The 14,627-nt window shown below is 38.3% G+C and overlaps 1 protein-coding gene and 1 long non-coding RNA gene across 3 annotated transcripts in view; one reads left to right on the top strand and one right to left on the bottom strand.

Annotated features, from left to right (window-relative positions):
• The window catches only part of gmds (GDP-mannose 4,6-dehydratase), a 273,322-nt gene that overhangs the window by 45,432 nt on the left and 213,263 nt on the right, over positions 1–14,627 (bottom strand). The window lies entirely within an intron of this gene.
• On the top strand, positions 9,226–13,639 carry LOC136712702 (uncharacterized). Its single transcript, XR_010804872.1, has 3 exons — positions 9,226–9,267; positions 9,377–9,445; positions 11,976–13,639. It is a non-coding gene; the product is annotated as an uncharacterized LOC136712702 (long non-coding RNA).

Here is a 14,627-nt window from a genome sequence, read left to right as displayed (position 1 = left end):
ATTCCATAGAGCTCAAAGAACTTTGATGTTTTCAAAATGCATACTTTTTGTCATTATAAAACCACAAAATAACGTTTCAATTGAGATATTTCCGATTGTAACTTTTCCTGTGATACAGTCAAATGACACAAAGTGAACATGTCAGTTACAGGACTTTTTCATGTAATCTTTCTGTGCTCGGATGTTCCACCTGAAGATATAGTTCTATGTTATATATAAACTTGTGTCAGGGTCCTCTGGGCAGGACAGATATTTCCTGGCCTTATCTCTCTCCTGGCTGGGTGAGCCATGTTCCCAAGGGCTACCAAAACCAATGATTTAGACAACCAATCGACTGTGTCATTTCAGTGGCATCCCCTAAACATAGCAATGCACTCTGATGGGCCAGAGAACTGAAGATTGATTGCAATTTAGATTACAACTTTAGAAAGACTTCAAAACCTAGAGCGTAGAGATACCAAATGCAAATTTTCAAATGCAATTAGTGTGTTCATTATCTACCTGATATTAATTAAACATTAATATAGATTTTTGTGGGGTTTTTCATTTCTAGCATGCAATATAATTTGCAATCTAATAAGATGAGAGAGTGGGAAGCAAACAGAACACTTTAAAAATTTTGGGCATAATAATGTAACCCGATATAAGGCAGCACGCTAAGGTTATTTGACTGAAAATATTGTCGTAGATTTAGATTGTTGCCTAGAGCACAGCAAATATAAAAGAAAGCAATGTTGTTCTAATCCAGGGCTTTGTTCTTGTTACTCATGATGAGGGGAATCCTATCACCATAATTTATCAGGACAATGACAATGATTATAAAGGGAACGATTACATATGCCTTGAAAACAAAATATTGGTTTACGTATGTGAAATAAGTGGTTACATAGAAAAGTTGTGATTGGGTAACTTAGAAGGGAAACAGATTGAACAGGACATCTGCACATTTTATTTGTATATCATTTGGTACTGAGCATCATTGAATATCTCTAGGTTTAACAGGAAAATAAGAGGAATATGCTAACCCTGCAGTAATATTGTACTACACGTTTTCCTAAAGATGTATATGCACTCAGATGAGATAATAGACCATTAGTTGAGAATGCCTCCTGCTACAGTGAGGACCTTTGTTACTGGATATAGTGTGCTTTACTTTTTATATCATCAATAAAATAAGTATGGCTGGCTGTCCCCTACGAAATAAATCAAAAGTGAAATGATAACTTGTCCAAGCAATGTAATTTCTTGTAGATGTTTAACAGTGAGGAGAAAACCAAACCAAACCAAAAGAAATGCACGGACCACATAATAAAACAAATTGGCAACTTGTAAGATGTTATTTTTCTTTACTGTAACATGCAGTGCTGGTTGCATTGACCCTTTCGCATCCCATTTAAAGAAAACAGCTTTAGCAGGTCCCCAGACGTGAGTGGATACTCTGCAAATCAGATTAATAAAAGCTGTGGGACAGCTCAGTTTCTTGTACCTCATACCACCTGAAAATAGTTCAGCTTGAGGCTCAGATGTAAGCTCAAGAAGAAAAACTTAGATGTATGGACGAATCGCTTTCTTGTAGGGAAAGCGTGGGGTACATGTGATTCTTGTGATTACCTGCGCACGTTTGAAAACTTCAGTACCCTCCCTTTTCCCAATTTAGCAATGTCTCAAGAAACAGAGCCTGGACAGCGAAGCCGAGACTTCTAGATGACCTTGAAATTAATGGTGCTCCAGGGATGAGGCATGCTGGGTGGGACAACATTGGCAGCTGCCAGAATTTTCCTCCCTGGAGTGTAACGTTCTTGTGGGGAACAACCACAACACTACAACCACTGTACTAGAGGCTAAAAAGCAATTCAACATGATGTCCTCATCTTGGCTTTTGGAAACTAATGCCTCATGGAAACTGTTTAGAGCTTGATAATGGTAGGAAACACGTTACCCGCCAGTATATAAATATATATTTTTTCAAACACTACTTCTGTGTGCTGAACAAGGCCTGAGCCTAATACCTGCAAACTAAGAGTTACTTCAGCCACAACAGGTATCTGAAAACAAATCTCGAGTTTAAAGTATCCCCCACATAAGTTCTGCTTGTGAAAGTCACAAAGGCCACTATTACAATCTGCATTACTATGGCAGGCATAGAAAATATATGAGATGCTTTCAGAGGTGACAACAATATTTTATCATTTATACTGTATATGTTAAAAAGGTCAGTTAAGGGAAGGTTAAGTACTGCAGAAGGTAACTGAAAGGTATCAAGTCATAAGGTGGTTAAAAGGAGTGGTGATGTTTTAATTTGTTCAAGTAGTCCAGAAACCAAAGTGTTAATATTTGTATTTGTACTGGTGGGATGTTCATTACCAAAACAGCCCTAGGAGAGACATCTGACAGGATTTTGGCCAACTATGACATAAAGAACCTCAGTTCAAACTAGCTATGGGTCATCTGATACTGCCAGTAATGATTCTTCAGTGGCTTCCATAGGCCGATCCCAATGTTGATTCCAGATTCCCCAGTTATCAGGAGGAATGCAGCTGCTTCACAGATTAGGCCTCACACCAGAGACTTCTTCACAGCTGGCCTGGCGAGTAAGTGCTTCAGACTGTATCGGCTGAACTTTCACCACTGATACACATATCCTTCAAACAGTCAGCACCAGAAGTCTGAATGCTCCTTATCTACCTGTACTCCTCGAGTCCAAGGCAAAATACTACAAGACTTTTCAAAGGTATTGTTTCAATTATAATTAAAAATAAAAACAGAAATAAATGTGTAAAGAAGAAAGGTATAGGAGAGTACAATGCAACTGCTATTACATCTTCCACTTCTACTAATGTATGTCACAAACGCACACAAAAAAGTGATAAACACATCCATTATGTAAGTAAATACTTAGTAGTAAAGACTAAAGTAAAATAAGCAAAATATGTTTTTATGAATCCCCACATTGCATTAAATATAAAATGGGACCAATTAATCATGTATGTTTTGTTTTATAACCATATCTTGTAACTTTTGCCATTTTAAGTATCAATATTTGTATTATAACAAATCCAGAAATCCAGCAAATCATAGAATACAGTGTTATATGATAACATTTTCAATTGTAATAAACTGAACCATTTGCTTTTCTTTCATGAAGTCTCTGTAATCTCACGCCAGTTGCTGTGTGGTTTGTACTACAATACAGAGTCTATCAATCTAGAGCTAGAAAAGCAGAGCTGCTGTACAGTAATACTCTTTAACTGGGACTTGTTTCACTAACGTGACCAGGACAGATTGTTCCAGTACTTTGAGGCTAGGGGTTTATACAGGCCCTTAATCCAGTCATCCCCTCGTGTCTCATCTTTCTAGTATCTACAAAGGTGCCTAACCGAGTTAAATCCTCTGTTCATTATATGGAAAATGAACTAATTTCCACAGGGGTTCCAAAGTTCATTTACTTGAAATATGAGTAGCATTTAAACTGAGATGAAAGGCTCAAAAACCAAGTTAAATAACCCATATATTTTGCTGTAGAGGTATCTATCTACGGTACATACAAAAATATCACAAAATAACATAACCGTTTCAATTGAAATGTATGATATAAACAGTATAGATCAATGTGACTCCTAGAAACACCATGACATGCCGACATGGCAAAGACTTCTTTAGATTAAAGTAAAACCAGCTAACACTGAGCCTGTGCATCTGCAAATGTGCAAATATCTGTTCAAAATATTCTGTGAGACACACACTTCTGACAGAATTATGGTCTCCTCACCACGCATTTTCAAGAAACAAACAAACTAGTGTATACAAACAATGTATTGTGTCATAGTCTAGAACCAACTTGTGGCTGCTTTTACTGTGATGACTGATAGGGCACCCACATGGCATTTGCACTGAATTGTGTGGAGCCTTCAGTCTACACAGGTGATCTGTTTCTAGGCCTCTAAGTATTCAGTCCTTTCTGGGGCACATCGCAGTGAAAAGGCTCGCCTCAGAACCTGGGAGGCAGGCGGTTGTAGAGCTCCATTCCTTGAGGTTCCTGTGGGATGAACTTGACTGATGTCTTTGGGCAAAGTGTCTTCAACCTACAGCATTGCTGTATGTCTGACGCTGTGGAAGATGGATAGTCTTGGACCCCTCAGGAGGCTTTCCATCATTTGCTAGCCCTCCCTGTTGAGGCTTGTCCAATGTGATATAGCTTCAGGAGCTGATACCCTAACTTCCACCTAGCTCTACACTGTGAAGCACAAACTGTGCAGTAATTAGCTTGTGTAGGGTGTTGTAAAAACGAATCTCACATTTAAAGATTGTTCAAGTCTATAAGATTTGTATTAAACTAGTACCATGTACATAGAAACAAATTCTATTATAGGTATTTTAAATATTCGAAAGACATTTGTAGAGTCAACTCATGTGTTCAATTATATAATTGACCACAGGCGCTTGAATGAGTGTTAACTAAAGCCTAAGGTATCATTCACAAATACATTTAAATTTAGTCAGCTGTTTTTAAACCATTAAATAAACATTGTTTCAAATACAGGTTACCCAAAGTTATGTTTTCAAACTATGAGTTAAGATCTATCAAATCTGTACAGATTCGATTGCCTACTTCAAATCTAGTACAGAAATTATTGTATTGAATATTTTATATCTAAGGGTAACCTCAGATTAAGAATTAAGTTATAATAATCTATACTTATGAGGTATGATATTTACCAACACAGAATGCTGACTCAAATTGAAATACTGTATAGGTCCATATGGACCTTAAACATACACTAATCTCATCCAATCTTTATCAGCTGCTGGTGAATGACTAAAGCTATATAAAACACTCTGAACATTTTTATTTAATAATAAACAGTTCTTGGGTCAATATTAATTTGAACTCCTACACAGACTGCACAGAGAACTGACCGTGTTCTTACAAGGTCAACCCCAAAGGAAATGCAAAGATACAGCATGCATTTTATGTCATACTTATTATAAGCATGTAAGATAAACTAGTACAGTTAATTTTCTTGAAGTCTGGATACAGGTATCCCTTTCGGCGCTAAACTAGACTGCAAGACTTCCATCACCCAGGACATGATTCCTATTATAGCCAAAGGCAACCAGACTACCTGTAATTCAGTCTTGTCATGTGCCTTTCACTATTCAAATAAGAGAAGGTTTACTGTCTCTGCTGTGTTCATATTTTACCCAAGGCCATTTTCTCTGTGACATGTTACAGAAATTTCTTAATGAGTGTTTGTTGGGTTATGTGCTTCTGTTATATAGACAAAAAGTATTTAGAATGTATTACTGTTATTATTATTATTGTTATTATTATTATTATTATTATTATTATTAGATAGCACTGTTAACGTTCTTCCACAGCACATTCTTCCAGGTCAAAACTACAAAGTCTGTTACATACACTCACCTAAAGGATTATTAGGAACACCATACTAATACTGTGTTTGACCCCCTTTCGCCTTCAGAACTGCCTTAATTCTACGTGGCATTGATTCAACAAGGTGCTGAAAGCATTCTTTAGAAATGTTGGCCCATATTGATAGGATAGCATCTTGCAGTTGATGGAGATTTGTGGGATGCACATCCAGGGCACGAAGCTCCCGTTCCACCACATCCCAAAGATGCTCTATTGGGTTGAGATCTGGTGACTGTGGGGGCCAGTTTAGTACAGTGAACTCATTGTCATGTTCAAGAAACCAATTTGAAATGATTCGACCTTTGTGACATGGTGCATTATCCTGCTGGAAGTAGCCATCAGAGGATGGGTACATGGTGGTCATAAAGGGATGGACATGGTCAGAAACAATGCTCAGGTAGGCCGTGGCATTTAAACGATGACAATTAGCACTAAGGGGCCTAAAGTGTGCCAAGAAAACATCCCCCACACCATTACACCACCACCACCAGCATGCACAGTGGTAACAAGGCATGATGGATCCATGTTCTCATTCTGTTTACGCCAAATTCTGACTCTACCATCTGAATGTCTCAACAGAAATCGAGACTCATCAGACCAGGCAACATTTTTCCAGTCTTCAACTGTCCAATTTTGGTGAGCTTGTGCAAATTGTAGCCTCTTTTTCCTATTTGTAGTGGAGATGAGTGGTACCCGGTGGGGTCTTCTGCTGTTGTAGCCCATCCGCCTCAAGGTTGTACGTGTTGTGGCTTCACAAATGCTTTGCTGCATACCTCGGTTGTAACGAGTGGTTATTTCAGTCAAAGTTGCTCTTCTATCAGCTTGAATCAGTCGGCCCATTCTCCTCTGTCCTCTAGCATCAACAAGGCATTTTCGCCCACAGGACTGCTGCATACTGGATGTTTTTCCCTTTTCACACCATTCTTTGTAAACCCTAGAAATGGTTGTGTGTGAAAATCCCAGTTACTGAGCAGATTGTGAAATACTCAGAGCGGCCCGTCTGGCACCAACAACCATGCCACGCTCAAAATTGCTTAAATCACCTTTCTTTCCCATTCAGACATTCAGTTTGGAGTTCAGGAGATTGTCTTGACCAGGACCACACCCCTAAATGCATTGAAGCAACTGCCATGTGATTGGTTGGTTAGATAATTGCATTAATGAGAAATTGAACAGGTGTTCCTAATAATCCTTTAGGTGAGTGTATATCTTGAACTAAACTATAGTTATTCTCATATATAGTCTTAAATATGGTGAATGCATTCGTGAAATCCTTTGAAATATTATAAAATGTATTTATATATGATTGTTTTCAAGGAGCATATACAGTATAGCATATATCCTATTTATGTTTTAACTGTCTGACATTTCCTGAAGCCACGTGCTTGTACAACAAAAGACCTTGTGCAAAATACAGTAGGACTCACAGATCTTGAGAGAATCCCTTTTTTCATCACCCTACTTCGATACAATAAAACAGGCAAATGGGTTGGGAAGTGAAACTGATATCCAGCTGTATGTGAAAAGCTTCTGTATACTGAACTTGAGAAGCCCTCTCACCCAATAATTGCATGACCCTTAGAGATCCCAACTGGATTGTGTGTGTGTCCATGTGTGCGTGTGCGTGTGTGTGTGTGTGCGTGTGTGTGTGTGTGTGTGTGTGTGTGTGTGTGTGTGTGTGTGTGTGTGGTTAAATCAAACTTCAGAACCTTTGAAATACCTCCAAATAATAAAAACACGACAGAAAATAAAACACTAAAGAAAAAATAAAAATAAAATGCAACATAAGTGGCAGTCCCAGCAAATGCATCTCTAAGTGAAAGACACTGGTGACCAGTGACCTTGAAACTAAATATCCAAACAATCCACCTGATGCTGTCCAATAGGAGTGGGGTGGATCAGAAAGCGCTCCACGACAAGGTGTGCAGCAAGTCTCCTGCAGTCTTTCACGGCCCTGTGTTTGAGAAGCAGCCTGTTTCTCTTATAGCAGGACTGAGACAGACATCCCCAGGCACTTGACCTATCAATTCCTCGGCATTTCCTCTCTTGAGTTCACAGCGTCCAAGGGCTGTGGGCTGGGAAAGGGAGGAGTAGGGAAAAAAAGAGGGGTGGAGTGTTGGGGCTCCAGGTTTATTTATCATCACTGAATGGTTTACTGGTTTTAACAGAGGGGGCGAAGCTTTGTTTAAATTTCCACCAAGTATAATGAATGGTTATTGACTGGTAAATGAAGAACAGGTGACACCCCGAATTAGAAGATAAATGATCTTCTGTTGGAGCGTGATAATGGCTTAGTAATTGCTACAACGCCGCGGCCTCGCTGCAGTCCCATCGTAATGCTAGCTCATGTCCAGAGCACAAAGGAGCCTGTGTGAGAGGTATTCAGCCGTTCACCTCCTTACCCAGCTGCACAGTTGATTTGGTCCATTTGCTCCCTGATGGACTGCATGGTTGAGGCAAAAAGTTCACCCGCTCTCACCTTCCTGTTCACATGCAGGGCCACATGACCCCTGCGAATTCGAGGCGACCTCCTGCGGTACGATCGCTACTGCCCTTCTTGCCCGCAATTTGTAAGTTCATTAGGTAGCTGCCTTTCTGTTTTTTCTCCCCAGTACTGTAAGCACCACTCAGCCCCTTTCCCGCAGCGTTGCGATTGGGACTAAAAGTAGGTGAAAGAAAACTGCCATGATGTAACACTGCTGTGAATGTGTTACAAATCCTGTGAATCTTGGGTATCACTGTTCTGTTTCATGGATTACACTATTTTAACTATTAACTGTCCTGTTGCAGAAGCCTCCATTTGGTGTACACATCCTAATACATATTTGAACATTATAGGGTTTTACAGATATATAGGCAGAACTATATATAGATCACATTTTTAGTTTGGATTTATTCCACAAAAATTGATATGATGTAAACTCAAATGAAGAAGCAGCTAGCATATTGCAGACTTGAATGAAACAAAGCCCTGACAGACATCCTACCCTTGGGCTAAACAAAAGCCCCCACATCCGCAGCTTGTCTTGAAAATAAAGTCCTTCTAATGAAATGTACAGGGCAGCAATTGTCGTAATGCTCTCCCTGACTGACTGTAAGCGTAGGGGAAGAGTGTTTGTGTTGTGTGACTGAGGGGAACTTGGCACGAGCTTTGTGAAAGGAATTCCTTTGTAATTTACCTTGACTGAGTAAACAATATATATAGTTTAACAATGTTGACATCTGTAATATCTTAAAGTAAACACTTAATAAAGCTACAATTACAGTCAAATAGAGCTGCTGTTATGTAAAATCAAGTCTTCCTCTTCATATTAAAGTTGCATTGCTGCAGAATTCACAAATGGATCAAATACAAATGTAAAGCTTTACTATTACATATATAGTTTTAAGTTGGACATCAATAGAGAGAAAACTACATTTTTTTCATAGCACTAACAACCCTAGACACTTTTCAAAGGAAACAGCAAACAGTTTAAGCAATCTGGAAGTTCTATGATAGCCAAACCAATGCTAATGCTATTGTAAGATAGGTATATATTATTTTGTCTTCTTAAATCTCAGGGGAAAACATACACTTAAAGAGCAAGTACCTGGGTTCCTAACCTTCCAGCTATATACTCGCCTATGTGTTTCTACAGCTGTTAAAATGAAATGCCTGCCATCGTTAGAATAATGCAATCCTCTTATTCTCTCTATTACTACTTTTGTCTTACTACATTTTAATGTTTTCTCTTTTCCAAGACTGATAGAATGAATACGTATTATTTACACAACTACTTTTATCTTGACAGAGTTAATGGTGTGGCAGGATGTGAACTGTGTAACAATTACAGGTATGTTACATAGACACAAGTGCAAATCTAACATGATATAGCTTAGAACTCCACTACTTTCTCTCAATACAGCTAAGTGCATTTTAAAACATGCATCTTTCTTTTTCAGATAACTTGATACAAAGGCTGGTGTGAAAATGAGATGGGTACTGAATTTCCAATTTTTCCATCTTTACAGGTTTGTCAGCCCTTAGTGATGCCTTTAGTATTTGATATTTCCAGCATGGACTCTAATTGCAGATGTTTTTATTTTATGTATTCATTTATTTTAAGTTCTGTAGGATAAATAATATAAATTGCCTTGCTGGCTCTCTAAGAAGCTGTTAAACTGTTGAACAAATGCATTTACCCACTATTTACTAAAGCAGCAGTTCTCTGACTTGACTTGATTTCTACCAGTCATGTCATTGTAAGCGCCTGGAAACGTCAACAGAGACAAAGATGACAAGTCATAAATATAAAAGTTCCCAAGAAATGCTTGAATGTCTTTGAATTGGCATTAACTCATGTAATGTATTCATCATAGTCATTGCATGTTTGGATTGGGTTGTATTTGCATATGTGTTCAAAGATTTGTCCTCAGAGACTGGTGTCAGGGTGTATGTGTGTATGTCTGTGTGTGTGTGTGGGGGTGGGGGGATTAAAACTTGGAAGTAAAGCAAAGTGCTCATTCTCAAGTGTCTGGATTGAGTGCTAACAGAAACATTTATATGGGATGTCGGGATATTAAACTCATTGTTAAGAACATTTCAGTAGTATGCACAGCTGCCCCACCCCCAGGACCACCAGATTTGTGCCCGTGGAAAAAATATATTGCAGAATACTGATCTATAAGCATCTAAAGTCTAGATCAGTAAAGCACCTGTACAAAATACAAACAATAATAATAAAATAAAAAGTAGCACAAGACTATTTACACATTCATAAGAAGCTAATGACTGAGAGAGACCTTATATTACTCCTGTATTACAGGTTATCTATACCACTCAAAGAGCACTTCCACATTCTGAATGTAGATTAGACATGGAGCTTCATTTCTTATTTTGTTGATGGTTTGCTTTGGTTGTTCTGTAACCTTTATGGGACACCTTTGAAAGCTTATATGTAATTTATAACTGAATACAAATTAAACCACCGATTTGAAAATACCACTCCAGCTCCTATAAGTCTACAACATTTTGTTTTTAAAAGGTTTGAGCTTTGTCCTTTGCACATGAAATAGGTGAATAATAAGGTATAAACACCTATTTGTCCTCTACCTTACCAGTGGCATGACTAGATATTTAATTTATTAAGTTTTTATTTCAATGAAACAAAAAGGTTTGTTAGTGTCACTTTCACTGAAGCTGTGTGTTGCATGTACAATTTCTGTAGCGTTCTGTACAGGAAAACATCTCCAAGTGTGGAACAATACTGAATACATATATTGCTCTGTTCACAATGTAACTGGGGTATAAAATAACATTGTGATGCAGTGGATGAGAGTAGGAATATTTTCTAATTTAGTGAAGACGATGGAAGTGAGGGAAAGCTTAAATTAGCTAGTCTTTCCAAAAAAAAAAAAAAAGTGAAAAGATACATGTGTTGTGGGAAAGCAGTCTAATTATAAGAAACTGTATGCGAGTACCTGTTCTGATGTATGTAAGTGACTCTTCATGATTGGGCGGAGAGAGATGTCACCTCAGCGACTCGCCCTAGGGCTGGGATGTGTGCTCAGTCTCATGTTCCTACTCTCGGCCATCACAGCAGTTGGCAAGCTTTCTGGGCTGTGCTTTATTGAAAGTCAGACGCACAGCCTGCCTTTCCCATGACTGCAGTCCACGCCAGAGTACTTATTAACCGTACCGTCTCCCATGAACACCTCTGCTTGTTAAGCAAGCTAATTGTTAGCTAGACTGATTGTGTCGGCAACAGCTTTGTTTCCTCGAGGCATCCGAGTTAAAATTTATAGCTGCCCGCAGTGAGTGAGAGACTTTACCTGTTCCTGACCTGGGCCAGTTAGGTTGCCTTAGTCGATTATTGTCCTCATTGCTCTGACTCCTAATAATGTATCTTATGTGCGTTGCGATATGAGCGTTGTAGCTTCATAGCCACCGGGAAGAATACTCAGTTTTAGATTATTCAGATTCTTAGTCTTTTGCATATAGATTTAACATGAAAAGAAGAAAAAGAACATTTTGACCTGTGCACATCATGAAATACAAAAACAAAACTTGTCTTTAAGACAAGGTGTACTGCTACCTGGTATTTATAGCTTTTGTACTTTTTTCTGTTCTTATTGTGTCATCACCAATGCTATCCAAAAGGGGATATATACAAGATTTACATACATGAAATACTGCCTGGGACTGTTTAAAGCAACAGCTATGTGAACAATTGACAGGTTCACATCTTCCTTCTAAGCCCTTTGTTCATTGTTTCAGTTCAACAATATTCAATAGTTCAACACCATAACCTGTGCTTCTTAAGTAATTACATAAAATGCAACGCACTTCAAGATAAACCGATAGATTTATTGAAGTTTTTAATTAACAGTCGATATGTGTTTTTTTTTCTCTTTTAAAATTTTAAACAGCCACTCATACACATAAAAAGATAATGCCTACCTTAGATTTAATTATAGATGCATTGGGAAACTTGTTAACATTTCACCTTAGTTTATGGGAAGCGCTCAGCGGAAATTTGATACAAGTATCTTTTATTTTCAGGTTCGCTGCAGGAAAGCATTTGCAGTGAGGCAAGAACACTGCGCGGGATATGTTTCAGTCCAAGGAAATTGAGAGCATCACTTTGCTGTACGAGGGTTCACTGCATGCTGGCCTGTTTTGTCTCAGGGTCAAAGTGAAGAAGCTGGTTTCATATATGTTGAGGACAAAAAATATCTATATAAGCATTACTCAAGATGATAGGTTGAAAGAAATGTTGTCTGCAGTGTTCCAACCTTGCTACAAACTGTTGAAGCTTCTTAATGATGAAAGATAATTGCTTCTGGTTTCACATGATGGTCTTCAATGAGATACAGCAATACATTCATGCTACCCTATGAGATAAATGTTTTGCGTCATCTAGTTCAACAGAGAGCTCAAGGCTTTTTCCTTCCCTGGTGGGTTCCCATTGGCTAAGCCTGCATAATCTAGGATCAACAAATTAGTAACACAGACAAGTGTGGAGACATGAAGGTGTGATAATGAAACAGAAAAAGGCCTTCTCCCTGTGAAAATTACAGGCCTGACTCAGAGCAGAACAAACACATACATGCCCATACTTTCTGTCAAAGGGAAGACTACCCATTTTTTTAAATATTGTTATTTTAGGTTATGTGCTACAATATCTGTGACATGAGAGACTGACGAGTAAATCAAACACTGTACATTAAATACACAGTCAAACACAACACAGATGTTACAAGTATGAATGTACAATGTAGGGCAACATGGTTAAATTCATGTTTAGGCTTCTTTTTGACATATAGATTGTATAGAATCAGAGCCGATTTCCTGTATTCTAGCCTAGCCTTTCCTGTGGAGGCAAATGTAATGTATTGCCTGCTGTTTCCATGCAAAAGTTAATTAAAGGTGACTAAAGTCTGTCTGGAAAGAAAAGAAAGAAAGCCCTGATGTTCTCTATTGCTCCCATATCTGAGGATGAATAAGGAAAACAGAAAAACAGGAATTCCCTTTTCAGCCTCATATACATTTATAGTGTGACATCAAGTGTGAGCAGGACTCAAGGGGAAGAGCAGGGAATTGTGGTTCAGGGATTCAAACTGAGAGAACCGAGGATTGTATTTACACAGAACATCAGTTTCAAAACTATAAAACAGGAGTCCTTCTGGATCGAGGTATGGGTCAGGGCGTTAGAGTGAAATCCGAGAAAAAGTATATAAAAACCACTTTGCCATGCACAGCAACACTTCCTGCAACATGCTTTGATTGTCAAATCCCCTGCAAAATGAATGCTGAAGGCCTGAATATTAATTATCCTGAATAATCCTGTGCTGCTATTTTATCGATTTGTTTAATATTTCCACCTTTGTTTTTACCCTTATTTGATTCCAGGAAGCTGATGAGTTAAGTTGAACATTAGTAGGAATTTTACAACAATGCTGGTCATGATTCAAGAATGTACAATCTGTTACAAGCTGTTATTATAATTTTTTAATTACCTGACTGTTCTTTTAATATAAACAATATAATGAAAATGGAAAGAAAATGGCTCATGGTGAAACTCGTGGCTGTACATTGCTGCAGCACAATAAACCGCTTTGTGTTGCTAATGACACTCGCTGTACTGACTCAATGCCAGTGTCACACATACAAAGGGATCTTACTAACATTTTTCTCTTTACAATAATAAAGAAATGTACTCTTGATATTAATTTGATTGTGACTGATTTGGGGATACCAATTTTATTCTAGCAAAGTAGCAAATTCTAAAAATACAGGTCTTCTTTGATCAAAAACACAGATACATTGCTTTAAAACTCAGGGAATAGGTCTGGTTTGCTAGGCACATTTAGGTCAGTTGACTGCCAATGACTGTTTAAAGAACTCACAGAGAAAAAGCAACACAACACACCTTAAAGGTCAGATTAATTATGGCATTTCCCTATTCCAATACACTACTGCATGTTTGCCGACTCATTACAAGTGATGAGACAAAGGCCTATTGTTTTCCACGTACAAGAAATGAATTAGTGCTCTTTTCTTTCCCTATCAAGGGGTGTCAAAATATTGCACTTCAGCAGAATCGGTCCTACTTGTTCGTTCACCATTAATCTTTCTATGTTTGCCAGAGGCAAATTCTCAAGTCTCTACACACAACAGAGACATCAGAGTTATTAGTGTACTTTTCAGTCTGAGGCGAGAGCCCCGATGGGTGTCTGTTGCACCAGAGATTTTTCAGGGAATTACAGAGAGCCGTCTGCACTCATGTGTCAACTTGGCAACTCGCAGAGCAATGGCATTCCAGACTGAGAAAAAGCTCAATCCTGCTAACGTCTGGCTAAGGAGGGATGTGGAATATATTAAGAGATAAAGAAATGTGCTTGATGTAGGCTAAGTGTTTTAAAAAGAAAGGAATTAGCATGGGTTTACACATTTTAACACAAGAGATTTAATAACAAGAGGCAGTTACTAAATCCATGTCTATCTACAACCCTTTGGAAATCAACAATCTGTATACTGTATGTATATGTATTTCTACTTCTTCAAGATTTAGCATTCACAGCCCACTAACTGTCAGTAATAAAATAATTCAGTGACCACAAACAGTCTTGACTCTTAAAGTGGAAAACAAGACTAAACTTGACTCTAGAAAGCCATTGCCCTGGTTGTATAACAGCAGGTACCTGCTCATCT

This window comes from Amia ocellicauda, chromosome 2 (genome assembly GCF_036373705.1).
Source record: "Amia ocellicauda isolate fAmiCal2 chromosome 2, fAmiCal2.hap1, whole genome shotgun sequence".
Taxonomy (NCBI): Eukaryota; Metazoa; Chordata; class Actinopteri; order Amiiformes; family Amiidae; genus Amia; species Amia ocellicauda.
This window is presented reverse-complemented; position numbering and strand designations above follow the sequence as displayed.